Raw genomic sequence first — 27,400 nt, forward strand, 5'->3', positions numbered from 1 at the left:
ATTCTAATGCAAAATCTTCTTTAAAAGCCCAAAGATGGGTTATAGGACTCTTCTTTGAGTAGCTGACAGGAGGTATGTGGGTAGCAAGGAGGTCTATATGACACTTTTCATCAAATATATATGCGACTCAAAGGCTCAGATAAATCATTGGCATTCTACAGAAAAATAAGAATAGGAAGTCATGCTAGTATTGAATTGATTAATTGATGATGATGAACTGAATATGCTAATTTCCAATTAAAAATTCTACCCACACCTATGTGCTATGGAATACTCAGTCTAGGGAATAAAAATCTTAGAGCATCAATGGGTTTGGAAGAACTGGATTATAAATTAAGTTAAAGCTGTCAGAAGAATGAAGTTGAAATCTTGACCCTGATAAGGGTCACATGCATTTTGACTTGATCTGATCAATAACTAGTACCTAAGAGTACTAGCATTGCATGCTTTCAAGAGAGCTACCAGCTCACAGATGAAACTGAATACCAAGGATCCCAAATGGGAACCAGACAGCTTGAAATGAGACCAAAAGAATCCAATGTGCAAATCTGAATTACTGCCTGAAGTAATCATGCAGTGTGTACAAGAAGAAATTCACAGCATGAGGTTATGTAAATTCATCCCCACTCCAAAATGTCCCTCAGAGCCTGAGGTGCCTCCCTTTACTTCAGCTCCAGTGCCTGTGTGCTCACCTGTGTGTCTCTCCAGGCAATCCAGCCATACGGCCACCAGACAGATCAGGGTAACTCACGGCAACCGGTGTGCCAATAATGTTGACTAAGAGAAGATTGCCCTTTGAGCTTTGCCCCACCTACCATGTACCTAAGGCAATCCCAGAAATTCTTGACTTCCAAATTTACTTCTTGGTTGAAGCTGAAATCACTATCTCTTGCTTCCAGATTCCTTAGTCCTATTCTCATTCAATCTCTGCTTGCTGTCTTTCCAAAGTCCTTCCCTGTGACATAGACTTGCTTACCTTTATGGGGTTTGCCCTGCTATTTGTTTTAGGGGTCTCTTCACTTCCCTGGTTTCCCACATATTTCTGTTGATGCAATTCTGTTTGGAATACTCCTGAACTAATGGAGTTCCTAGCTGTGGCTTTTCCTGGTCACAATATTTAGTTGCATTTTCCAGGCTGTCTTTAACCCCCAGGAGCGATCACCTGCATCACGCCATGTCCGATAATTTACTGAGGACATTAATTTACGGGGTTTTTTTCAAGGCATTGAATTGGACTCCCTCCTCTTTTCAGGTGTAGCCAGGGAGCCTCTGGTCTTGTTGAGCCAGAAAGAAAACATTAATGGTGATATGACTGTGAGACAGAACATATCTTGTAGGTAGGATATTCAGAATATTCCTGAATTAAGGCTACCATTTCCATCACTATTTCTACCCCATACCTGAACTCTTGGAAAAAATGGAAGCCAGTACAGCATTTTGTACAGAGCCTGCTATTACTGCATGAGTTAAACAAGATCCAAATATGCAACCACAGGGAGTCCCAGTATAGATTTAGGCCAAGCAATACCTGGTTTTTAGCTCTTTGTCAGACTTAGGCAAGAAGCAGGCACCCAACACTCAGTCCTGTGAAGACTGAGGCAACTCTGAGTATGTGGGGAGGTGAATCCCTAAGTACCTGGAGCACTTTCAAGACAAACAGGGAGGCAACCCTGGAATTTAGGTGCCCACAGGCTTAGGTGACGAATGTGGAATGTCAGGACCATAGTTTGGAACTTACGTGTTTTATGTGGGACACAGGCAGGATTTTGGCCCCTGTGCACTTTATTGCTTTTTTATCGCCAACTCCAAAGCGTGGGAATCCAAAGCAATCTTCGTATATTCTGACAGTGAATTATCAGAATCTCAAATGTTTGCATGCATGCATGTACTGTTTCTGGAGGAAATTTCAAACCTCTATTACATTGGAAAAGAAGACAAAATATTTGGTGACAAAGTTGATGATAATCCATTCCCATTTTTCTGTAATTTGCTTATGGGCTTTAGATTGGGAGTTTTGCTTGTTTGTTTCGGTTTTTTCCACAGATATTGTGCCATATACTGGAACAGTTTTATATCAGAACAGTGATCGTTTCTGTTTTGAAACAATAAAAAGGGAGAATCAATTCTGTGAATAAATAGTGATATCTCAGCCTGTGTGTTAGTTAATTTCTGTAACAACTTTAAAGATTTTGAGTCTGTATTTGTTGCATTTTCATTGTAACTCCAAAATTAGCATGTTTCAGGGTTTGGTTTTTTTTTAAATCTCACGTACAATGTGTAGTCAAGCTAGATGGATATTGAGTATGATAAAGTCTAATCTAGATACTCAATCATCTTCTTTTTCACCATGTTGGAATGATACCAAACAGGAGAAGGATAATTTGTTGCATAATACCCTTCTATGGTATGAAGTACTACAAACGGTTGCAAAATTGTGTTGGTTCAGATAAAAGCTAGACTGACTTGTTCTGTTGCATGTGCCTGGCTTAAACTGACATAAACTGACTGCTGACACAAACATGACCATCATTTAAAGTTTCCTAAATAACTGGCTAATTCTAGTTAATGTCTATCTTATGGCCTTAACTAATGGCCTTAAAAATGCCTTTCCTGAAAGAAGAGGTCCAAACCTTCTAAATAAGCCAGGTACAACCAAAGTACTGGGTCTCCACAAATCTCTTCTGACTGAGATCACACATTGTTCTGACACTGCCATAATATTGGGTACCTCAAGGCTGATGTAGAATGCATATTCCTTACATGTGTCTCTCCAGACAGATATGTAACTCTGCACGTTTTCTACGTATTTTATGGTGCTAATGCTGATCCAAACCCTGCCAAGACAATTTAAGAGGGTTTGAAAAGATGCATGCCTTGCAGTTCTCCTCTTTTTTTTTCTCTTCTGTCATTTGAAGCATGTTTTCAGGCCAAACGTATCTTTTTCTGGTGTGGAATGAAGTAGCACGGGTCTGCTGAATGTACCTTCATCTGCCTGGTCTGCCAGAAACTGAGAGTACCTAGGGAGTAGAGTGGAAGAGAGGAGAGACACCACAACTGCAGTGGTACAGGCTCCTTTCTCCCCAGTGCTGTTTTGGTGAAGTGGTTCACCAACATCGATTAATTCACCTTTGTGCCAGCACAACATAAGACTGATTACAACTGACACCTGAACGGAAATGTAGTATACATATACAGTAATATATGTATCTGCCTTTTTCAATGGTGAATGTCAGAAAAATGCCATGGTTATGAGAATTGTGGTTCTCTGGTCAAGAAAAAAAAAAAAAAAGGAATAATTTTAGGCTAGAATAAGGGAAGAGATGTAGCTATTTGAATCTTTACAGTGTCTAGCTAGTGTCCAAAAGTCCTGTCCAGATACAGGAAACAGGATTTCCTGCTTTGTTCCTAGCCATCCATCAAGAACAGCATGCTACCTGCCATCAGTTCTGCTGTTTCTGTCCTTGGAGATACCTGAAATCCAAACTGACATGGTCCTTAATAACCTGCTCTGGCTGACTGTGGTTGAGCAGGGGGCTGCACTAGACAACCTTCAGAGGTCCCTTCCCACCTCAAGGGTTCTGTGATTCTACAATTTTTATGCTTATATAAATTGCTTTAGTGAAACAGACTTTTTTTCTTAATCCCTTATGCCATTCCTGAGGGTATAACTGTCTTCGTTTTCAGTTCTGCCCAATTTTGGCATGACATGCGTTTAATTTTGGGAAAAATCACTTTCTTTGTAGGTTATTCTACTCAGTTAATCACTAACCAAGTAAATTACTCACAGCTCAGAAAAGAACTGAATTTGCCCCCCAAACAGGTGTACATATTGCTTTGGGTAAAACACCATTATAGGTAGGATTTGGTTGCTCAGCCAACCCTTCTGTATTTTGTGTTCCCCTGCCTTGCTCACATCCTTGTCCTCCTGCCATAAAAAGAAGCATTAATTTACTTTCATCAATTTATGTAGTGTTTGTAAATTATTGGCTGATTATGATCATTGCATACCAGTGAATTTGAAGTTTTTCCACAATGCAGACTTCCAACATTTTTATTATCTCAGCTTAGCATTTTAGCAGAAAATTACAACATCCACGTCCCATCAGTAGCAAGCAAAGTCAGAACCAAAACCACAATCACCCTAAAAGCTCCTTATACGAGACAAACGCATGCTTGTTAGGTGCAATTTAGGACAGACAGTATCTGTCAGTGCACAGTAGTAAGTCTCCTAAGGAAAGCTAGACTCAAGGTCATTTAAGAGAAGATTCCTAAAAGCACCGAGGAACACATGGGACCGCCACGTCCTGGCAAGGGTCGGTCACGATACGACCTGACACGATCCTTCCGCGGCAAGGTGCCTCAGCCTGACCCATCCCGCGGGAACGGCTCTGCCACTCTACGGAATCCTTTCCTCGTCCTCCTCAGCGGGATAAAGAGCCAGCAGGGCGGTCGGAGCTAATTTATTCCCAGGGAGAGGGATAAGCAGCTAATTAATTAATGTGGCGGGCACCGAGACAAAAAGCAGCGCTTCAAGGTTTGGGGTGTGCTCTCTCCTGAGGAGCCCCCTCGGCTGTACAGCTGACGTTCTTTATTCATGTTTTTCCCTTTAAACTGAGTGGGGCCGGGGAGCGGTGGCGGGGCCGGGGGGGATGCGGAGCCCCCGGCGCTGCCCCCGCGCGGTGCGGGCGGGCGCGTAGCCTTTCTCCGCGCCTTGCACAACTGTCCGGGGCACACCCTAAGGGTTAGCAGAAAACAACAACAAGATAATGGCCCCTAATGCGCACCCTGGGCACGGATCACAGGCGAGCCGCTCCCTTCCTGTGCACCGGCGGGGAACCCGCCTGCCGCGGCGCGGATCGCTCCGCGGGGAGGGACCGACGCGGCCGGCGGTGGGCAGGGAGCGAGGGAGGGAGGGAATCGCCTTATTAAACGCATACACCGGGGCGGGCGGCTGCCACCGCCGCCCCGTCCATGTCCACGGAGAGCCCGACAGCGCCGCGCTCCCCCCGCTGCCGCTCCTGTCCCGGCTGCCGGCGGGCGGACCCGGGGGCCGCGCACAGCCCCGCGCAGCCCGGCATGGCGCGGCGCGGCCGCTTCCAGCGCCTCTTCGGCCGCAGCGAGTCGGAGGACTCGGAGCCCGAGGGGGCGGCCGCCGCTCCCCGCCGCCGCCCCTCCGCCGCCGCCGCGCCCAAGCGGCGCCCCGCGTTCCCCCACTGGCGCCCGAAGAAGAAGGAGCAGCATCCTCGGAGGGGCGGCGATGCCGCGCGTGCCCGGACCCCGCCGCCCGCCTCGCCCCTCGAGTCCTCGGCACCGCGGTAAGCGTGATACCCGGGCCCCCTTCCCGCACGGGGCGGGATGGCGGGCGGCGGGGGCGCACGGCTGGAGGGCAGGGGTTTGTCTCCCCAGGAGGAAAGCGCGTGGCCCGCAGCCGCCGTCCCGTCCCGCGTTTGCCCCATCCTGCTGGCAGAGCGGCGCCCGAGCCGTGTTGACAAACAGCAGCGCCCGTGTGAATAAGTAACAGTCACCCTTGTGCCCGGAGCACAGGGAAGCAGAGGGAGGCTTCCTGGCCCAAACCAACCTTCTAAGGGCGGCTAATGTGTGTAAATGGCTTTTTTCTTTTGTATCAGTGGGCTTGCTCTGTGCTCGCTTTTCCTGGACGTAGTAAAGGAGGGAGATGAGAGGGAAGGGCTTGACACCACTCTCCTGCAGTACTTCCCATAGCTGTTGCTCCCCAGTGTGGTTTCAAGTCTCCCGTGAGTAATGGCCATCTAGTGCATGTTGACTTGTAAGTTCTTGAAAACACAGGCATTACTCCGGGGCTTTAGGGTCTGTGGCCGCAGCATGGGGAACCTCAGTGAGACTGGGGTTGTCAAGCAGTAGAGCCCTCTGACGTGAAGGTAATTCACAGTAGCGTATGGTGAACTTGGGGCTGTGTCAGGAGTTGGTTTGGTTAATACCGCTCAGATTTGAACAGCACGACCCACGTGATGAGATGTCAGTGCTACCTGGATATCTGGATTAAGAGTTGGAAGGTGTTGGTCTCTCAGGTGATTGGTTCAGATTGAGAAATCTCAGTTCCAGAAGATGGTTCTCTAAAAAAATGTTACTACTTGCAAAAAAATAGACATCACGAAGAAGTATGAACTTGACTAAAGTATTGTCTGATGATGTTTATATTTGGTATCGATGTATTACTGAAGACTTAATAAACACTAGCATCTGTTACACAAGGGAAAAAAGTACTTATGCTTACATGTTTTTAGGAGAAAGAAAATAAAGTCTGCTTTTTCAGAACTATTAAACCAGGAAATTATGTATTTCACAATGCTGTTTAGTGGCCATGCTGCAGGTGACCTCAACCAGTAACAGCTCTGTCTTCTGCCTTGCAAAAGCAGAGAAGGACAGAAGGGGATCACAGTGTAGCTCAGAGTGGAAGTGAGGTCCGCTCTGTGTTCAGATCCCAGTTGCTCAGGACTGTGTTCACTTGAGTTCCAAAATCTTGCAAGAACAGAGGGTGCACAGCAACTCTGGGCAAGATGTGTTACTGTCTCGTGTGCGTCTCCCGGTAGAAAGCTGGAACATTTTCCAATTTATAGGCTCTGCTGTGCCTGCCATGCATTACTGAAGAACCCCATGGCTCTTGATGACCCTCTCATGGATGCTGGCAGACAGATGAAGGGTTCTCTCTGAGGTCACCTCTTCCCTGGGCTGAACCAGTCCCATTCCTCCAGCTGTTCCTCAGGGCAAGAACATGAGCCCCGGCATCTTGGGGCCCTGTGATCAACTCATCCCAGTTTATCAATGTCTGCATTGTATTGAAGGGGCCCAAAACTGAGCAGAGTATCTAGATGTGGGCAAATGAATGGTGGCATAACTGACCTAAGTCTTTATACTTGGTATGAATTCCTTTTTCTTCCAGATACCTTGCTGTGTCTACACTGCCAAGCCAAACCAGAAATGCTGTATGGGATTTGAAGTTCAGTTCTTACACCTTAGAAAAAAGGAGGATGTTTTTACTGTATAAATTTGTTATCAAGTTCTGTGCCTAGATTACGAGAAAAGTCTAATAACTACAAGGCTTTTGAAAGAATAGGGTTGTAACTCCTGTTACAAAATGCTGGGGTTTTTTGATTTTGGACAGAACCAATCCTTCTACTATTTATAACATGTTGGGTTTTTGCTTCAGCACGTGGTAATACATGTGTATGTCACCATCATTAACTGCAGTCAGTTGTCTTCAGAGAGCACAAACGTATCTTTTTTGTGTAGCCTTCTACCACTCTTGTTTTTTAAAAAACCTGAATAAATTAAGCCTTTAGTATACAGCCCAAACCACTCAATGCATTTTTAAATTATGTTGAAGATTATGGAAACATTACTCAAAAGACATTGTTTGAAGTCTTTTATTTGTATTATGTGAATGGTGGGCCATAATATGCGGTTCCAAAAATCCTGTATAGGCCAAATAAAGTATATGTTTAACAGTGATGATTTTGAAAATATAAGATGCTTAATAAATAGCCATGGCTTTTGCTATGAGAGACATGGTTTAGCACATAATGAGCATGATGGCTGTCGGTTTGAAGACACCAAGTTATATGACACTCCAATTTAAAAATTACCTGATGAGCTGTTTTGCTATTTTTGTGTTATTTTTTCAGGTAGCCAGTACTTTTCCATGCTGTTAGTGACTTATCTAGAAGAGCAGATGGCATGTAAAAATCTTGGCATAAAAAAATGTTACCATAAAACCCAAACAATCAGCCCAGCTCCTTTAGACTTGAGGCTGAAAGTGTGCAGTCTCCTGCTTCAATGAAGTTTGTGTAGTATTGCCTCTGTTCATGGGGAAAGGGGTTAAATCAGGGCAGGCAGATCCTGGTTGCTTTTTCCAGTGAAAACTTGTAGAATCTCTTTCCCATAGAAAATAGGTACAAACTGGAGCCTCTATACAGAATAAGATACAGTGAAAAAGAATGAAAAAGAATTATAGTTGTCACCATGCTGCAGATAACCGCAATATAACCTCCTTTGCAGGTCATGACTTAGCGAGTTGTCACGGCTTGGACATTGAATGATCTCCACCCAAGGGCAACTTAAAAAATTATGATGACTTGGATTTGAAATTTAAGCAGGAAGTTGACTACAGGAGGACAAAGAAAACTGTATATCTTTGGGGTGTGTTTGTTTAGCAGTGTTTCTCTCAATGTATGCTACTCTATGAATCCAGAGCTTTTGGTATTTGATGGTCAAGACCAGACAAGTTACTTCAGTCCAGTTATGAGTTGGCTAACATTTAAGTGGCAGGAGGTAGATTCATGCCCAAATGTATCAATGTAATCAGCATGAAAAAGGAGGACATTTTTGCTGCTTATTACTTCCTCAGTTCCGAGAAATACTGCTAATTTGGTATTGAGTGTGTTAGGAATGCTACCATCAACAGCACCCCTTGTTTTTATTACCTTCCTCTCTCCTGATTAAATTAACTCACCTTCATCATACTAAATATGTGAAGGCAAAGAAACCTATGTGACTGTTGTTCTACAATCGTTTGGCAAGGAAACAAAAATTATTTAGTTTTTGGTAATAGCATAAAATTAAGGAAAAGCTACATCCAAGGAAAGTTAGATTGTGGAATAATTATACCTTATCTTGTGGAGGAACATGCACATTCGGGAGATATGCTGAATGTGAAGAAATCTTATGTTGTGAGAGGAGAAAGTGGTGGTGAGACCAAGACTTGATATCTCATCCCTACTTTCATGTTCTTGAGTTACTGTTCTTTGACTTCCATGTTAGAAGAGCCCACACGTAACATTGCATTTTGTAAAAAGATGAAGAACAAATGTTTCACCTTGTGAAAAAGAGGTTATAATAACAAAGAACATTAGTAGCTTAATTGATTGACAAGAAGAAAATGTAGAAAACTGTCCTACGGTCAACTGTGTCGTGTCATAAAATACAAACTCTCAAATCAATGAATCAATGTAACTTCATGTGTTACACTTCATGTGTGTAACTTTACATTTGTGCATCAAAAATGAAAACATGAGAACATTCACCTGTGTTCTTTGCAGGAAATATGGATTTCTGCAAGTGTTATTGGTTGCATTTACTTAATGGGAGGGGGAAATGGAAAAGGGTAATTAAGTTCAACATATAATTCTTGGTAATCTGTAATGAAAGCATAACACCTTAGGAATAAAGATACATTATTTTATTATTTTTTTATATACAGGAAAGAAGTTCTCTTAAACTGTCATGATCAAATAATTGAAAGCAGAATGGTTTTTTCATTTTTTTGATACTGTAATGTAATGAGGACATCAGTGCTTATTAAAAATATGTTTCTAGAAAGATACTAAGGTAAGAGGGATCACATGCTAAAACATTCACTTAATTTGATTGCATTCTTAAGAGGTTAAGAAATACTATCCTGTGAAAACGTGATGACATCTGTGCCACGAAAGTAGTAGTCTGTCTCTCCTGCATGACTTTAAACATCAGCTGCTGTTTCTGAGTTTCTGATTTTGCAGATTTGATAGCTGTGAAAGAACACTCTCCTTTTCAATTTGTCCTTTTAAAAATCAAATGACAGTCTAAAAAATCTGAACCAGTAAGACTGCTGGTTACCTTCCTGGTAAGCCTGCTTGGATGTCAGGGAAAGGGTAGATCCTGGTAGAGAAGAGTGGCATCTCATTTCTTGTTGCTGTGGTGCACCGGCATTGCTGACCTTCTTTATTTGTGTTTTTTCCCTGGAATTAGAAAAAAAAATCATAAAAAATAAAGTGACTTAATGGACTCACACCATTAACAGTCAAGGAATTTTTCCTTTATTTTTTGTGTGCTTCTGCCTTTGTTGGATGTTTATTTTGGAGAGATGGTATACCCTACTGTATTCAGGTGAATCTGATCCATAGTAGTGCTGAGTACCATTGAGGTGATAGGAGTTCTGTATTGAATAGTTAAATGTCTATTGAAAAAAGGACTGTTGGGAAAAAACAGGTTCTAGCCTACTCAAAGTAGCTGCCGGTCTTGACACCTCTAGTTTTAGTGTGTCAGATCCACACTTGGAAATAGTGACAGATAAAAACAGAATGGTGTTTTGAGAATTTATTATTATAAAGCACCACTCTAGAAACCACCCAGGAAGGTGCACAAACAAAAGGTTCATACTGAATGCAGGCACATACAGTTGGCACTTAGTAATGCATGGAGTGTTAAAAACAATATTAAATACTGAATGCATACCAATTCAGTGAGTACCATTTATTTGAAAGAGAAAACAGCTGTTTTCACTGTCTACTCTTCCTCAACAATGCTGTCTCTTGTTTCTTCCTTTTCTCCTTGTAATGTTCCTTGTTTCTACAACTCTGTCCCAGCTTTCGCTCCCTTTACGTCCTCTCAAGATTTACATCAAGCAGTTAATCCTTCATACTCTAGTGGGTTCCTGCTTGCATAGAACAAACAGAAGAGTGATGCCTTATTGTACCTATGATGGTCTCAGGGCATAGGCAGGACAATATTTGTAGATAAAAATTAATATGTGTTATTGAAATGGTCAGTATAATTAATTTTACTTACTTTGTATACAAGATGGGATCCATATTCTCTAATTTCAGATATCTACATCTGAAATAGATATTTCCTTTATAATCAAGGAGGACAAATAGGCACATCTGGTGTGCAATGCATCTCACTCTGAGTGTCTAAACCAGGCTAAATGAATCGTGTCTTAGAAGTGCCAGTTTTTCCTCATTGACTTCAAAAGCTGCCTGAAGGTGACATCTCCAGCATCTGAATTTGCACATCTGAATTCAATCTGTGTTACCTGATAATGAGGGAGTCCACAGGCTGATACTTCCATGTTGGAGATGCTGCAGTACAAAGTCAAACAGTCATGAGCTGTTCTGGCTTTTAATGTGCAACTTCAAGGCATCTTCCTTGTTCCTGAGCAATCTGCTTTTAGAGACTAATTTTCCACAGAATTTCTGTTATTCAGTATATTCTGTTATTCATTTGATTGTGGTTAAGAGTTTTCAATTTTCTTTAGGGAAGTGGGGTTGAACCCTTCTTCTGTGTTTCCTAGAGAAGACTAGGCAAGTCATGGGAAACTTGTGGTAAACAAATTTTTCCTGAGTGTTTACAAGAGAACAGGGGAAGCAGGAGAAAGAGAAGAGGAGGCTACTAGACCCAGGGTCTGATTTGCAGAAGTTTAGCCAAAATGGTAATATTTAGGGAAGTTAAAGGCTTCTGGGAATGGAATCTTATGAAGGATGGGGAACTGTTAACACTAGACAGTTCTTTCTTTAGCAGTTTGCATTTTAAAATAGAATAAAAACGTGAAGACCTGTTCTGTAATTAGAGGTTCCTGCACAAGGGAAAAAGAATCCCTTCTTCAGCTTTCAAAACAGACAGAAAAGTCATCAATGGTTTGCTTGTGTGTAATGTATCTGATAGTGTATCTTTGTATATACTATTATATTAGTCAGTTGTTAAGCCCAGCAAACTTTCTGCTGAACACTTTTATCTTCTCACATCTGTTTGTTCATGTGGCCACATACTGTGAGCTAACACAATCTGTCATCAAATATTTCATCATTTGGTGCTCCCTCAAGACAAGAAGGGAAAGATAGGCAAAGACTGATAAGAGGCTAAGAGATAAGAGGTTAATGGTCTCCTCTGCAGAAACAGCAACAACAACAAACAAACAAACATAAAACCCCCCCAAAACAACCCCCCCAAAAAACCCAACCCCAAAAAACTCCCATGTAGTATTTAAAGAAAAAAAATATAATCTTCTATATTATTCCAGAACTGTACTTGAAAATTCTGAAATTAAAATTAAAAAAATATTAGTTGGACAAAATGTTTCCTTTTGGTACATGAATCTTTTATTCGTCTAGAATTTACAAAACTGTAAATCAACCAACCCCAAATTTAAAAGAATGTTCTGAACTATGAAAATTTCTAAAACAAACATGTTTGATGAATTCCCCAAATCCCAAGTTTCAAGTAGAACCCAACACCAGAAGCACAACTGCTATTTTTGTTGTCCCAAAACAGGTTCTTTCACCCAGTGTGCAAAAGGCCAATCCACATGCAGAGTCAAGGTATTTGATTTTTTTGCAGTTCCACGCAGAAAGGGGTGCTGGCTGAAAAATCCACAAAGCCAGCGTGACTACCAAAACTTTTAACTATTTATATATATATCTTTTCCTGGTTAATGATTCTCTTGCTTCTGATGCTAATTAGGCTGCATGCTCAGTCTTTCTTTTCTTTTGAGTCAGTGGGTTTCTGGGATCAGTGGTCTGTGAGTCGGTGGTCATGATCTCCCCCTGCTGGAATTACCTTTTACCCATTCAGAGTTGATTTCAGCACAATTGATGAATTGGATTTACTTGGGGGTTCTGCCAAATGTCCTTGTGGCCCATAAATTCTGCGTTCTCTGTGTTCGCTATCAGTGGTACATCCTTCTTCCCAAGCTTTGGTAACTCCCCTCAAGTCTGAGATCATTGAAACATGTCAAGCCCTAAACCTTAACAAGGCAATTCTACCAATAAGTAATTTGTTTTTCTAACACCCGGACATCACTTAGGGCTTCCTTGTTAGCTGATGTCTGTTTCATGGATTAAATCTGCTTGTTGATTAGGCTTTAAAGTGTGCAAAGATCAAACATCAAAGAACATCCTTTCTTAAGAAAATTTTTACATATTCCACATCTTGTAACATTTTGACAAAAGAAAATATAAAAATCTGGTTTTCCTCAGTAAGGATACCTTATGTTGATTACAGTGCTCCTCGTACTGTTTAAAGTCACTTCTTAAGTACTCTAAGAACTGTAGGCAGACAAGAGGGGCTCCAGTGCATTCTTTAACCAAGTTTTTGTAGTTGCTCTTTCATCCTTGTAAGCTACTCCTGTATTGTCTCCTGAGTATCTTGAACTGTCACTGGTGCCACAGCTGTGGTACTGCTGTTTTCTGGACACAAGTTGTTTGGAAGCAATGTAGATGGGCTCATACTGCTAGCGTAGACACAAATAGCTTAACACTATCACATTCTGTAGAGAGCAGATTGAGTGATTGGGCTGATTGATTGTTTTTTTGCAGCACTGAGAATAAGCTCACATATTCAGCCTGGAAGGACAAATATGCTGACACAGCACCTAGCTAACTTAGTGACATGGCTTGCAAACTAGAACTGCTTTTTACCTGTCTAATTTCAGCTTGGTCACATTGAACACAGATGTCTGCCTCACCCCACCTTGTAGACATATCCTGTGTTAACTTTGTGGGATTCTTCTGATTTGGGTCTGGATTCATGGGAGGCAACCTTGTCTGTTTTCAATTTAGAGAAAATTTTTTTCTCACACCTTTTGTCTGTGTTGTTAGTTTACTGAGTAATCTCTCCCAGGCTGTGGTGGCTTGAATTGCTTGTTTATCAAATGTCTAGAATAATGGAGTCTGTTTTTGACTATGCAAATAGTAAATAACAGCACAAAAGACCAAAAAAAAAGTTGGCATCTTTCAAAGGCTCTGAATGAGTACATATCATTTGCAATTTCAGAGCGGAACTCATCACACTTTTTAGTCCTTGTGTAATTTAAAGGGTGTGTATGAGGCGAAGAATTAAAAAAGAGGCTGAGAGGCCTACAAACATTCCACAGGGGTGTATTTTAAATAGAATGTAGGTGACAGTCCTGCAGGTGATAAGTGTATTCACGTGAAATTGGCTGCCTGGTTCCTGATGAACAGCTCAATGCCCATTCCTGTCACGTTTGTCAGAAATTCAACGTAGCCAGGGCTTCAGGGAGGCTCTTCTGTATTTGGGTTGGAACTTGCTGGTGCTTTCAGGAAAATGGTCACCTTTAAAGTTCTAAGAAATCTGAACTATGGAGGTTTCTGTCCTCTCTGTTGATAGAGTAGAAATCCAAAGGCAGCCAGAGCTGTACTATTACTCATGTGAGTCTTTCTCATTCTTAGTACTATCTTTGGCCACGGATCTGTGGCTTGGAGCGACTGGTAATTGAACTAACCAGTTCTTTAATAAGATCTAGATGATATCTTCCTTGCTTGGGACAAATAGAAAACTTCACTATATACAGCCTTTGAGGTAAGGTAGAGCTAATAATTTTAACACGGGATTTTCAGTGCTCTATATGAGATAAATTTATGGGTAAGCTAAACTGTGTCTGAGAGATTTCATGTTTTCACTGAAATTCACTATGAAAGGACAAAAATGACTAGAAATACAACAGTACTGTCTACTAGCTCATTACAGTTAATAAAATGAAGAAAAAATTTAAAATGAAAAAAAAATTCTGAAGCCTAAGTGCAGCCTTTTCTGTTAAGAGACCAAACTTCTCATCTTGACTTTCAACAACTATTTGTTAGTGAAAACATATTATGTTTGGATCAAAGGATAGTTTAGAAAATGTTTTTAAGTTCAAAATAAATACGAGTCTTATGCCAAACAACTTTTACATGTGTGCCAGTGAGCTAAGAATATCTTATAAATACATAAAAAATCAGAAAATCAGCATATACGTCATAATATAAATTTTTGGCAGAAATCTAGTCAGATGATAAACTAGTCTGTTCTGTTATGTGAAAAGTCCTATTTTCCCCTGTAAATGCTAAACACAGTGTGGTAGTGAGACTTGCATATGAAAACATGAGCATGGAGTGACGTCAATTATAAATGCTGTGAAACAGTGTAGTAATTTAGTCTTGAGTATTTTTATGAATTGTCTGCATTCTAAATTAACCTAGTTTTAGTGGGCTATATCTCTTTTCTCACCACTGTAGAGTACAGTGCTCAGAAGCTGTGCATGAGCCTGGCAGGAGCCAGTGGGCTGCTGGAGCTGGAAGAATGTCCCACTAGCTGCTAAACCAGTGGGGCAGCATTGGAAGCAGTAATAATAGTTCAGGGCTTACCTGGAGGTATTCGAGTGAGGATTAGATGTTACAGGGGTGCTTGCTGTGACGCTGAGGAGGAACTGAACAGGAAGTATCCAACAAAAACTTCACAGCTTTAAATTCTCAAATTCTGAGTCTACAAATGCTTTAGCAAGTTCAAATATTGAGCACAATGGTATTTTTGATGATACTATGGTGTTGCCTAATGTAATCAGATTTTTGTGATGAGTATTAATAGTCTGTCAAGTTTCTTCCAAAACCACAAAATAAAATAAGTCCATGAGAGGTGTTTTATTACTGACAGAAAGGTATCTGAATCACTTCTCTCTGTTGGATGCCTGTTTTCTTTATCTAGTTTGTCTACAAAGGTTTATTTAGCAGTTGTTTTCTTTGGAATTGTTTTAATTTTTTTTTTTTTTGGTGATTTTGCTAAATATGATCAGAGCAATTCCTTAATATCACCACAATTGTGACTAACTTGCCACACTTTGCACTTTAGTTTTGCTTGATTTTGTTTGGTTTTAAAAGAAAAGAAGGCTCTGTATACTTGTTTGGACATGTGTAATCTCTTCTATCTGAGTTCCTTGCCAACCTTTGGCATATTTCCTTGGTGAAAATTCTGCTAAGCAGTGTTTCCCCCCTCCCTGCTGTTTTCTGCAGAAGTAGTGCTTCTTCTGCATCCTCCTTAAAGCAAGTCTTTCATGCTCTGAAGATTCCACACTTTGACAATTTGTGTCTTTGGGGCTAGGGTTTATCAAAGTCCAGAAATTTCTCTGTTCTCACTGTTCCTTGTTATGGTCCATGGAGTTCCTTTTCCCCCAGTGATGGACTGGATAGGCTTTTCCAGTTGCAGCTGGACTCTCCAGTCATTCCTGGGACAGCTGCCAAATCAATGTGCTATTATGTATTCATTTCTTCCCACAGTTCTGACTTCGTTTCACATAACGTAAGAGTTGATAAAAGTTTAACAATTATTTCCTGGTCCTGACTCTCTGTAACTAAGATGGGCGGATTTCTCTCTCATCAATAATAGTGCATATTTTTAACAAACGTGCAATTCCTTCAGTTCTTTTCCTGGACATAATATTCCTCAGGCTATCCACCATCTGATCCGTTTCTCTCATAAGTCTGTAACATATTTTAATTTACTTCCAGAGTAATGATTTACAGCCTGTATTGTAGCATAGGTGTGTAGAGTAGTTTTATTTGATATAAATTTAAATAAATATAAATTAATTTTATATACAAGACATAACATTGTTTTCATTCTAACGTGTCCATTTGGGTTTACTGACTGAGTTTTCTTACTAGCAGGATATTCATTAGACATGAAGATGATTATAAATAAATTTTGCTGCTGATGACAAATTAGCTGTTCATTTAATGAAGCAGGTGTGACCCAGCCAGGTGTTGGCAGCAGCAGGCCACGGTGTGTGTGAGATACACGTGCTTCCTTTTTTTTTACTTTCAAAAGCAATCAGGGTGCTTCTCCAAGGGTAGCTGTTGTTATTTGGTGCTTTTTGGTGCTTTTTTTTTTCTGTGTGTGTGTGTAATATTCCATCTAGTGGTTGAGTCATTTCTACTTTTGAAAGAAGTTCTGAACCCTCTTCCAAGTGGCCTCTTACTCAGTTTGTGTGAAGAGCACATGCAGTTGCCTTTCCCTCTCCAATCATGTTAAAAGTGTCAGGGAAAACAGATGTGAAATAAAGGATGTTGAGAGTTAAAGTCATGAAAATAAATACTCTCTAAATGAATACTGAAATGTGGACAGACTTACTTGATTTAGCATTTCTTATGTCTTCTATAGGTTGCCCTTGCTTGCCTCTCCTTTCTTTGTAATTTTAGCCTATGAACACTGAAAGTTTGGAGAATTTTTTGATTATGCCGTTTTCCAAACTTCAGGGTCAGGTTTTTGCAGTTGTTAGAAATTGGTTGAAAATAGAGAAACGATTACTGTAAACAGCTTCTCATAAAAAGGCTTTGGCAGAACTTTTTTCTCTGCACATGTATTCTAAATAATCTGTTTTGCTTTTGAGCAGTGGTCCCCATTCATGTTCAGGTGTTCTTGTGTGTGTGGTTACTGTGCTCAAACATAAGGACTTTCTAATATAGCAATATGCACAGGTACCCGTAGATTTGTTGCTGCCACTTGTGCTTCCTGTTAGAGGAACAAAGGGCTAGACTTCTTCATGTGTTTCAGTAATTCCTTAGCCTGAGCGCAAGTTTCTTATTCTTGGGGAGCTTTTAACTTCATTTTCCAATACTTTTTATAAGCTGGAGTTCACTGGTTTAGGTCCTTTGTTCACAGAGCTGAAGAAGGACATATGAACAAACAAGGCAGTGATCAGGGGCATCTGGAGGAGTAGTGAGCACCTCCCAAAACTGGGAGCATGAATATTTTCCACTGGTGCTCATGCAGCTTCTGATGTTGATGAGCTGCTTTCAAAGTGCTTGGGTGAGGAACAGGTGCTGTGTTCCTGCCAGTGCCTTCTGCATGTCTCCTACGGTCAAATCCCAATCAAATGACAATAAGGAAACAATTTGGGTGCTGATCCTCCCTATGGTATCTTGTTATCTGATCCTTGTTACCAGTGTGGTGTTCAGTACCATTGCTGGCACAAACCAGGACGCCAGATTATATTTGAGAGAGCACCCAGGGTATGTCAGACCATCTGAGCAGCAGATAGTGCTGACCGACGCTGCAGGACTTGAAATGGTGTTGCTGATGGCATTCAGCACTAAGGTTACCACTGTGGATGAAGGGTGTTGCCTTTCTCTATGACTCCTCACCATTTGCAGGATGCAACGTGTGTAAATATTCTCAGTCTTTGACAATATGAGTGGGTCCTGGAAAGAAAAGATGGTTTCTGAGACAGTCTAGGATACAAGGCATTTGTGGTGGACAGGGTGGCCCAATTAGAGACTGTTCAGCCCCACATCTACCCAGGAGCAGTCCCCACAGCAAGAAAGTATTTGGAAGGCAGTAATTGAGTTCACAGGGGTTGGAGATCTTGTTTCCAGCTCATACTTTCAAGATGAAGTGGTTGTAGATGAGCACTCTACAGAAGATTTCAGAGAGTCAAGGTCTAAGATGTGGTGGACTGGCAACATATAACCACATCAAAAAGCCTGTCAGTATTGTTGGTAGTACAGCAAAAAGCCTTGCAAACAGTGTCTGTGCCTATAAAAAAGTGTCCTCTGGGTGATGGATTTGCTAAACTGACCAAGGCTGCTGGGGAAGTAGCACCTCCAGCATGGTCAGAAACTGTATTTATCTTATTTAAGAGGTCCAAAGGACACTTTCACAGATTCACATTCATAAAATACTGCACACTTTCTGGGGGCATCCAAATTTGATGGTATATTCAGCAAAACACTCCTTGAAGTCTCCCTTCCACTTCCGAGTTAACTGATTATTCCTTTGTTACTATTCATGTGTGCGCCTGTGGTCAACCACAAATGGAAGAAGAACATTAAGCTATGTATGAAAAACATCAAATGCAGAGGTACTGCTAAGTAGTGATACGAGAAACTTATCAAGTATGTATACTTCTGTTGGAGTATACATATGGCAGTACTGATCTAACTCTGGTAGCCTCCTTTTTTCTTCTGTTTAGAACAGTCGCACAGGATTGAATTAAAACAATCTTTTTACTTTAACTGAAAGAAATAGTGCAACGTGATGGCATAGTATAGTAAAAACAGATCAATGTACATTTTTGTATCATAACGAAAAAAATGGTAGGAATTCATAAATAGGCCTCTAAAGATATGTAGTCTCCCCATGACAGTGTATTGTGAAGGAATCCTAATCCCAGCCCCATGAGAAGGATTTCACTCTGTGATGGGTTGACCCTGGCCAGCAATTAAGCACCCACCAACCCCTTGCTCACTCCTCCCCGTCAGTGGGATGGGGGAGAGAATCATAAGAGCAAAAGCAAGAAGAAATTCATGGGTCAAGATAAGGATAGATTAATAAGAAAAGGAGAAGAAAAAAAAATCCGAAGTGATGCACAGTCACTCACTCACCAACTCCTACCAGCAGACCTGTGTCCAACGAGTGTCTGAGCAGCAACTACTTTGGAAAGACACCCCCCATCACAAAACCAGAGTTTGTATTGCTGAGCATGATGTGGATATCCATCCCTTTGATGAGTTTGGGTCAGCTGTTCCCTCACAGCCTACTTGCTGGAGAGGCAGTATGAGAAATTGATAAAGCCTTGGTGCTGTACAAGCACTGCTAGGCAATGGCTGAAACTTTGGTCTGTTTTCAGTTTTTGGTCGCAGATCTAAAATACAGCACCACATGGGATGCTATGAAGAAAATGAACTCCATTGCAGCTGGACCCAGTGCACGCTCTTAGGTGCTTATCCACAGTTAATGATTTGTTTTCCACTGAAGTATTTATTATATTAGCTTGTGGTCTGAAAGATTGGTGGAAGAACCTTGATTGTTAAATGGGTAATGAGTTTTCTGTACATAAATACTTTGGAAGACTGAGCAAAAAAAAGGCAGTTGTGACTTGGAAGATCAGAAAAGTCACTACGAAATAACCCGGGTTGCCGAAAAAAAGGTGAAAACTTAATAATATCTTCTTAGAGTGATAAAAATATTGTTTTATATATGTTTAAAATACATATAGAAGTTATTAGAGGAGATTTAAGGCTGATTTTTGTATTTTGAAAGGAAGAAAAAAAATTACATTGTATTTTGAAAGCTCTTGAGATGAACTACCTGGGATGCACATGAGCAGCTTAGTTTTAGAACAGTCCTTGATAATTTTTACAAATTCAAACATTTGTAGTTAGTAAGCTTAGAGAAAGAAAAAATAAGTCCTAGACTTTGAAGCTTAATAAGATTGCCTAGGGGAGACAATAGTGTGCTTTATTGCATAGTTAGATAAAAAATTGCCCTGCTTTATTTACAAAATAAATTAGATATGGTCTTTTTAATGCTTTAATAAAATACAAGTTTGCATATCTAACATTATTTCATTCTCTTTAACTTTTTATTGTGTAATTTTTCTCTCTTCCTTGTAGACTCTCTAGACTTTTTTTTTTAATACTTGTTGTTGAACTTGCATGGATTAACAAATACAAACAGGTGAGCATGAATTTGAACACAAATTCATGTCCAAGCAAAGAACTAAACATATCTCACTGTGATGTGTCCCTTCTGTCCTGCATCAGTAGTCAGCTAATAATGAAGTGATATCATTGATACATCTGTTATCGTGGAGGTTACTAGAAACGCCCTCAAATTTGTGTGACTGTCACTGTTTTTCCCTGATCTTGATTTGAAAGACCATAGAGGTACCTATGTTGTGTATATCCTGGATGACTCCCAGGAGCTTGTTCACATCCTATCGGATGGCTTTCATGTTCACACCAGCTGTTACTTGGTGTTGATGCCTCCTGCCACAAGTCTTCTCTGTCAGATGTTGGGTCTTGGTGGTAATAAATCTGATGAAGGAGCTGCTGGTCTGAAACTGTTAGGATAATTGCAGATACGTCAGCATAATTGTGTCTCCTCCCTTCCCACTTACTGGACATACCCACTTCTTGGGACAGGAGCTACCACAGTGAGACTCAAAGGATTCTCAGCATAACTGCAGTACAAATAGTACTAGATTTTCCCTCTTACACCTTTTTTTTTTTTTGGCTTTAATATAGTTTATGTGTTGATTACACTGTATTGCTTAATATTTGGGTCTGAGTTTTTATGTGGCGCCTACACATAACATACGCAACAGAAAATAACAAATTGCAAAAGTTTGAATCAGTACAGACAATTTTTTAATGTTTATGCAAATTCATTTTTCCTAAAAGTCATTTCCATTTCCTCCAAGAGGAAGAAATACATTGTTAAAAAAATGGCTTGAGGAAACCCTCACAGTCCTTCATCTATCATATTTTCAAAAGTGTTTTACTTCTTCCACTGATTTCTTTATGTCTCATATGCTGAAACAGTCTCATTATTTTCATCTGCTCAATAATCTGTCCCTTTATAAATGTGTTTATTTTGGTTAGTTTTGCACCCTTCCTTTTATGCTGCTCCACTGTCCTTTAATCTAGCCCAAATTACAATTTAATAATGAAGATGAGGGTTGAGGAGGAGGGGCAGTTCTAGTTCAAAAAGTTAGCTGTAAAACAAAACCCTTCAGTCATCTTGCATCTTTTGGTATTGCGGTCCACAGTTCAGTCTGCCTAGGCTTTACAGGGCACTTCTTTGTTTTCTTGCACCTTTGTACAGAGTGAGGTACAGAAACACCACTGCGTATGGCTTACAAAACCAAAGGGGAACTGAAGCTTTTCTTTAATGAAAACTGTGTGCCTTTTTACTGGGAATGAGAAAAGCCTTTTAGCAGAAATAGTTTTCTAAGTACGTGCCAAAGTTTCTATAGCAAAACTGCTTTTTGAGCCAACTCCTTGAATATTTGCCTAGTAGAGCATTAAAAAAGAATGACTAAGGACATAGAATCCAGCAAAAAAATCAGTTTGTTTTGCCCCTTCTTGTATTTGTTGAAAATTTCCATATTTTCTTTTGCATCACTGACCCTAACTGCTTTTATTAATTTGTATTATGCTAATTAACATAGGGAGATGTTTGGCTATACCAGCTATACTTTGGCTGGAACTTTTATGTTAGGAGACTGACAATTCATTTTAGCCTATTTTGTGACTTCTGATCAATATTGGCAGGGGTAACACATATTGTACAGACTTACATGGTAAGAAAATAAACTTTTAATGAACAAGCTGGTTCACACGCGTAGTGAGATGAGTGTGTAAAATGCAAGTTGTTAATTCTAGATTTTTGTGCTGAAATTTTCAAAGTTTGATTTTTGTTCATTGCCTCCATTTTCGTTAGTCTCCTGACACATCTTTAAGGGAGAGGAGATTGGAGTATTGGAGATGCTTGTGTAAGTTATTTTGTACAGCTGGACTTACCTCAGAGTTCATTCCCTGGGAATGATATAGGGTCTTGCTTACAGGTCAAGCCTTGTTGTTCTGAAGTTCCTAAAAATGTTATTGCATGTGTGTTAATTAGTGGGACCTGAGTTATTAAATTTATCTTGAACTTCATTATGAAAGCCAAGACTTCAGTGTCCTCTTGTTTCTGTACCTCCTGGGTTTTTTTCCTGTTAATTAATGGAAATATTAATAGAAAATGGTATGTTTCATTTTAAGGCCATTGCTTTATGATGCTTCGGCGAAATCATGCCGTTTTATTTTTGTATCTATAATTTAGCAATTTAAAACATTTAAACTAATAGAATTATCTATTTCAGAAATAAACTTCAAATATTTAGAGATGATTTGTTATTGTTAGTTACCTCTTCCTGATCCTTAACTTCTTTGAAGTGAGTATTATGGCATATGAAGATACAAAAAAATACAGTTCTGCGTTATAGATAATCAATATCCTATGACAGAGATTTCATAGTCTGTGTCTTTGCAGGAAGAAGGTCTGCTGCAGGTTAACTGTGTCTTCAAATGTGCATTTACTGCACACAGCAGCCTGGAGGTGGCTTTTAGAATGCTCGAGGGTCTGGGTTTGGAGACTGGGTCCAAAGATTTTAAAATTGTCACTTGTTTCATGTGTATGTAATACAATGAAAACATGACTGCTTGCTTTCTTTTCCCTTGCATAACTGATTCTGGTAAGAGAGTGTGGATTACTTCAGTTGTTTACTATTGCTCTCTTTTGGAGATTGTAAAGGAATCTGTGGCTCCTTTGGCTGGGAGAAGGTTTTTTAAGAAAGAAGGGGTTTATATTATACATTGAAAAATCATCAAGACAAAATAGTCTGCTGTCTAAAACTGAGTACCAGAAATGTTTTACCCCCAGATCCTGAGGATTTATCTGTGGGAGATTCTAATTTCTTGTCCCTTATGAACGAGTTGCCCCATCTGGGTCACAAATGATGAGATAAATGCCTTGTTAAACTGGTTCTAGCCCTTAGAGGGTTGAAAGTAGGCAAATGCAGAAATGAAAATAGAAGGTTTAGGAGGTAACTACAGAGTTGCTGGCAGATGACTTTGTAGTAAGCTATTGTAAATAGGACATCCTAGATGACTTAAGTCAGTCTTTGAACAGGCTCCAGAACGACTTGCGTTTAATGTATAAAGTCCAAGACTCATAATACATTTGTGCCACATGATGCTTTAGGATAAAGTTTAATGTGTGAACTATTTTAAAATTAAAATGCGATTGAAATGGTGGTAGAATTATTTTGTGTGATTCGAGGTGTTTACTTAATTACTCTTTGTACTTAGCTGTCAATTAGACGTCTTGCGTAAGGCCCGGAGCCAGACTGAGCTACATAACCTGCTGAGACACTGGGATGATACAAACACCTTTGGCTCTGAAGGAACACCAGAAAACTTCGTATGTGGTGTTTCTGCTTCTTCGTTGGTTTTTAAATGGTCACATGAACATTTTCAGACTTGAAGCCTTCAGCAGCTTACGCACCGAAAGCACGTAAAGCATCAGAATCACTGAGATAGCGTGCACGCGCACTTGAACAATATAGTTTGTCACTTAGTGCTGTACCGAAATAATTAATTTCTTGATGACAAAGAGCTGAAGCATGACATTTACTGCAATGAAAATTACTTCCTTCAGCAAACACCATGGAGGTTACTCCTGCTGGGTACAGACCAGGTCAGGTAGACATCAGAATATGCAATGCTATAGCTGTAGGCTAGTAAGAGCAAGTTCAGTCCCTTAAGTTTTTTGTCCTAAATCAGCTTCAAACACAACCATAGTAATCTTATAATTTTATACATGGCATATTTAATCAAAGATAAGGAGGTCGATATCAAAATTTGCTTGTCACATGTAGACTTAATCCAATCGGAAGAGTAGGTGTGGCTGAACGTTAACGCTTATGGTGGATAAATCAAACTTGTTTTCACTCAGAAGAGCATGTGCATTGAGATTAGCCACCTCTGCTCTGGCTGTTTGTTAAATCTAAGAGACAAGATAAACTTATTTCTTTTATAGAGGTGTGACCACTGATCAGTGCAAGAGAGAGAAGTGGTTTGTTGTAATCAGATTCCTCAAAGGTAAAACCTTAGTTTTTTTCTTAAGATTTTTCTTTGCACGTAATGATCCCATTATTGGGGCACGTTGTTATAACTCGTCACAAAGAGTCTCTGCCTGCTTCGCTGTGTTCAGGACTGCTTGTCAGGCTCCATCCCAGACATTTAATATAATTAACATGAAGGTGTTTCCTGCTCAGGAGGTATTTAAGCATCCTAGGATGATCAAGCATTGAGGCTGGAAAATGAGCTGTTCATAACCAATAGTTGAAGGCCTTGTAGATTAGTAATCCAGAAGAGACCTCTTAATGAGCAGAGTGGAAGCAGCATTAAGTAAGTGTACTGAATTGTAACAAAATGCTCGTCATTTTAAATAACAAAGCCTTACACAAAATTAACTGGGCTGTCAGTGTCCCAGTTAAAAAATATTCTCTCTAGTTTGTCTGCACCTCCTTTTCCAGGAGCCTCCCATTTTCATTTTTAATTTCCCCCTCTCTTCTGTTTTTTACATCCTTTCTTTTATCTTCTCTCACTGCCTGCAAGATCACTTTTGGTAGCTGTGGGAAAGAGAAGGAGGTGAAAGAGGGGAGTGATAAATTGGTTTGACAAGAGGCAAAAATACTGTCAGGAGACAACTTCTCATTCCTCAAAAGGTGAAGCAAAACAAACTTTGAGAGCGAAGCCTGAGATCTTCTGGCTCTGTAAAGATGCAGAGATGCAGGTAGGCTGCCTTCAGTGAACTTGTATCGAGAAGGAATCCTGAATTCTGCTGCTACTTACTTGTTAAGCTAGTCGTTCTGAGGAAGCCAGTGTGACTTCAAAGAAGCACTTCATAGTGTAAATCCACGTTATGATGTCTGTTTGAGCTGGCAGAAAGCCTAACCTCTGTGGAGGTATGTAGAAAATCCATCCACATCCATGTATTTATTTTGATGTGTAACTTTTGACAATTTCAGTAGCTATATTAGTTGCTTTTAAAGGAATGTGAGAACGAAGGGTGCTGATGATAATCTGTAGGACTATGGCATGTACTATTAAATAGTTTCTTACGTTGGTGCTGTGCTAGTGTTTGTGACAAAATTGCTTTTTATGGTGCATCTGTGACTGAAATTGATACATGTTTTTGAGTTGTGATTTCACCTTCTCTGTTGTTGTCCTGTTGAAAGGTGTAATAATTTTCAAGACTTCTCTGATTTAGTTCAGGGAAGTTCTGCTGGACTTGTGACTTGAACAGCCATACGAAATACAAGAGTAGATTTTAAAAAGTTGTATCTAAAACTATGTCCGTGTTAAAGCATTTGTAAATTGTTTTCATAAATATAACTGTAAATATACCTATAAGATGAAGATTGTTTGCTCTAAGACATGACAGTCATAGACCTGGCCCATTAAACACTCTCATAAGTTGTCATTGTGTATTGTCATCTTTTAAGACATCATTCAAACTTCACTCAGATGCTCCACATTGAAATATGCAGGGAATTTGAATGAAAGGAGTTAGCGGTCTGTTAAACCAAAATAGTAAAATGTTTATTAAAATCTCTGCCGATGCAATTTTTCAGACAATGAAAATACATTTTTTGCAAAAAAGTTATAATTATTTGAAACCTGAAATTATGAAGTCCATTATTAAGTCTGAAAACAGCAAAACATCTCGTATTATGTAAGCTGACTTATCTAACTGCGTTATACATGTTACTGAATATATTATTTTAATTCAGTTTTCCATCTCTGTAGTACCACCTTTAAAAAAATGTATTTGCTTTTTCCTGCAGCATGTTTGTAACTGTAGGTTACCTAGGTATTTAGACTGTTGATATTCAGAAGTGACATAATAAACTTACATTAATGCAATTTGTAATCACAAATCTCCCTTGTATATAAGCCACTGTGTTATTTTCTGAGCAAAAGGTGGGTCAGTGCCTTGTTGCCAAAAGTCTGAATTTCAACTGGGCTCAGTGTAATTGACGCAAATGTAGAAGAGCTGGTACCACACTAGTTGGTTGTCTTTGTTCTAGACAGTGGGCTAATTTAGCTCATGAAATCGACTCATTTTAGGCGAGTTCCTTTGCTATAATTGCAGGGTGTGGTTTATGAAGATTTTGATGAATAGATAAATGGATGAGTTTATGCAGCACCAGCCAAACCTCACAAGTCTTGGTTGCATCTCATTCATTTGGCCCTTTCCTCACTCTCTCGGGCTGTGCTGCTGGGGGTTCACCCTCCTGCGTGCCGCTGGGCTCATGGGCCCTGCAGGGGGGGCTCCTCACTGGCCCAAAGGGTGCAGGAGAGGCGGGAGCAGGCGAGCACATTAGGCTGCTGAAAGGCTATGTAATCTTCTAGGATCTCATGCTGAAAGGGACCTTCCTGTAAACTGCAGTCCCCAGCCACAGTCTGGTGCTGTAGTCATTTATTTCCATATAACAAGTTGTGTCCCTGCCACGGGACCTAAAGGTCAGGTGTGTGTAGCAGTGCATCCCTCCCTGCTACCTCTGTTCCCATCCTGCACGAGCTTTCCTGCATTTGGCCAGTGGGAACTTGAGAGGCTTGTTTTGGTGTATGCAAACCTGTTTTATACCTTCTTCTGGGCAGAAACTGTTTTCCTAAGAATTAAAGGCTTTCCTAGGTGTTACTGGAATTGTGCTGTATTTAGAAACGTCGAGATGAATTGGACTTATTTGAAGTGGAACTTTAGTCTAGGGCAGATTACTGGATGCTCACAGCAGACTTTAAAGAATGAAGAGCACAAACTTTGCTAATTTTTTTCCAACTATCACTTTGAATCAAAATGTTAAAACTCACATAAAAGAGTGGGCGGGGGGGGAGTGGTGCAAGTGTGACTGTATATTCAGAAGTATTTCATGTCCCTAAATTTGTAAATATCCTTCTATATCTCTCCATGTAGCTGTAGAAAGGTGGAAAATTATGCCATAACATGATGTTTCTGTTCCTCAAGTCATGGTGAGTCAATATGAACAAAGGAAGACAAGCATGATGTGTTTAAAGAAATGACTGGTGCTGGCTTTGTGTCTCCTCAGTCAAACAGCTTCATCTGGTTCTTTGAGCTTCTTACTATATAAAATGAGATACTACCTTTGTTAGGTAAGTCAGTATGATGATTATTGTTTATACAATGCTTTAAAGCTAGGCCAGAGTATACATATCAAGACGAGCTTTTCACTCACATGAGACAGTCCAGTGCAACGCAGTTAAAACTGACCTTAGGGTGCAAGGATATTACTAGCGTGTACTTATTCATTGCCCACCAAAAGTGGAATTTAACCCTGCTTGGGCTTGCTGGATGCTGCTACAATATTAGACATGATTTATTTTGTATTACTACAAAGCAACAAAGTTTTTTATGTATCTTCTCTGGCACATCTGTCAAATCAATGTCAGATGCTCTGAAAAGTGCCAATACACATATATTTGAAGAA

The sequence above is a fragment of the Pipra filicauda genome, unplaced genomic scaffold (genome assembly GCF_003945595.2).
Source record: "Pipra filicauda isolate LSUMZ 115617 unplaced genomic scaffold, ASM394559v2 scaffold176_size3548034_pilon, whole genome shotgun sequence".
NCBI lineage: Eukaryota > Metazoa > Chordata > Aves > Passeriformes > Pipridae > Pipra > Pipra filicauda.